Below are 1771 nucleotides of genomic sequence, written 5' to 3' on the forward strand. Positions count from 1 at the left end.
TTAAATTACTTGATTGGTGGGTATTTTAACTAGGATGCCATCAAGAAATCCATCACCTATTTGGTAAAGGATCTAAATTTTATTTTGGATTAGTTTTCTCTGTGATAATACAAACTTTTTAAATTTACTTGAAATTAGTAGTAGTAGTAGTAAACTACTATAATTTTTCTTGCTAGCTAGTTACATCATAGAAAAGCAAATCCCAAATCATGTAAAACATATTAAAATTTGGGTCTAGTTTGATTTTCTGTTTCTTTATACATTTCAAGGCCACGAGATTATTTTATTGCAAGAAGTTCTATAAAATCAAAAAATTAAATACATTTCTTTCTAGTTTTGTGTTCCCTTCCCCACCTGCAACTTTCTCATTTTGACAAATTGGTTTTTTCTACTTTGTTTGGTGAGTTGTATCCCTGTTTGAAGTTCTATAATCAACCCTAATTTGCTTCCTCTATGTTTAATGTACAGATTTTGAAGCATGATTTGCCAGCAAGATGGCAAAGCTTTATTCCTGATCTTGTTTCAGCTGCTAAAACTAGTGAAACAATTTGTGAGAATTTCATGGCTATATTGAAGGTTTCTCTCTCTCTCTCTTAAACTATTGAGAATTAGTTGGCACTAATTACTTGAATATGTTTTCTTCAGCTTCTAAGTGAAGAGGTGTTTGATTTCTCAAGAGGAGAGATGACTCAAAGTAAGATAAAGGAGCTTAAACAATCATTGAACAGGTAGATAATTTATGTTTTTTTTTTATTTTTATTTCATTTTGGGATGCATTTCATGTTTTATATTGTAATGTTTCATGAGTGCTCTTTTTTTTTTTCCTTCTGTAGACTTATCATTTGCTTATAATTATATATATATATATATATTAAGGACAGTTCTTTTAGATATCCTTTGATGAGAAGTCATTATGCACTTTTTAAGTTATTTTTATTCACTATTATACACATATTTTGATACAATGTCTTCCGGGTGATCTGCCACCACAAAGTCAAGTGATCTGATCACTTATCTTGGACTACTGATAGTCACGTACTGCCAGTTCATAGTCATCATATATTTGGCTTTTATTTTCTAATTGGCATGTCACATGTTACCGTAATGATATGTTTATGCATTTTTTCCAATCTCTCACACATAATGTGATTGGTTGTTGCAGTGAATTTCAACTCATTCATGAGCTATGCTTATATGTACTATCAGCCTCTCAAAGAACTGAGCTTATACGTGCAACACTCTCCACATTGCACGCATTTCTCTCACAGATTCCCTTGGGATATATATTTGAGTCTCCATTGGTATGTTCTTTGCTTGATGAATGATTGTTGTATTGCCTTAGAATTTAATACTTAATAACTTCCTTAAAAGAGTAAGTACATTTGAGGAAAATTTTGATTGTGTTTGTTTATGTAATAGCTTGAAACGCTGCTGAATTTTTTCCCCATGCCATCGTATCGGAATCTCACTCTTCAATGTTTGACAGAGGTGTGTTTGTATGCTGATTTAGTTAAGAGTTGCTTCAAAACTGTGCCTGGTTCTCATAGTTCACTGCACTGGTGTTTAGGTTGCATCACTTAATTTTGGAGATTTCTACAATGCCCAGTACGTTAAGATGTACACCATATTCATGAAACTATTACAGGTAGGTCCGAAATGAAATGCTTATTGTAGTACTATCTTTGGTTGGCTTACTCATCACATCATTGTCCATTTTTTTCTTTTATTTAATTGTATGTCTTGTTCCTGTGTTGCTGTTAATATATTTTTT

The 1771-nt window shown here is 31.9% G+C and overlaps 1 long non-coding RNA gene across 1 annotated transcript; it reads left to right on the plus strand.

The window, feature by feature from the left end:
* Window positions 1–557: 557 nt before the first annotated feature.
* On the plus strand, window positions 558–1218 carry LOC133805174 (uncharacterized). Its single transcript, XR_009878878.1, has 2 exons — window positions 558–728; window positions 1163–1218. It is a non-coding gene; the product is annotated as an uncharacterized LOC133805174 (long non-coding RNA).
* Window positions 1219–1771: the final 553 nt, after the last annotated feature.

Source organism: Humulus lupulus, chromosome X, assembly GCF_963169125.1.
Source record: "Humulus lupulus chromosome X, drHumLupu1.1, whole genome shotgun sequence".
NCBI lineage: Eukaryota > Viridiplantae > Streptophyta > Magnoliopsida > Rosales > Cannabaceae > Humulus > Humulus lupulus.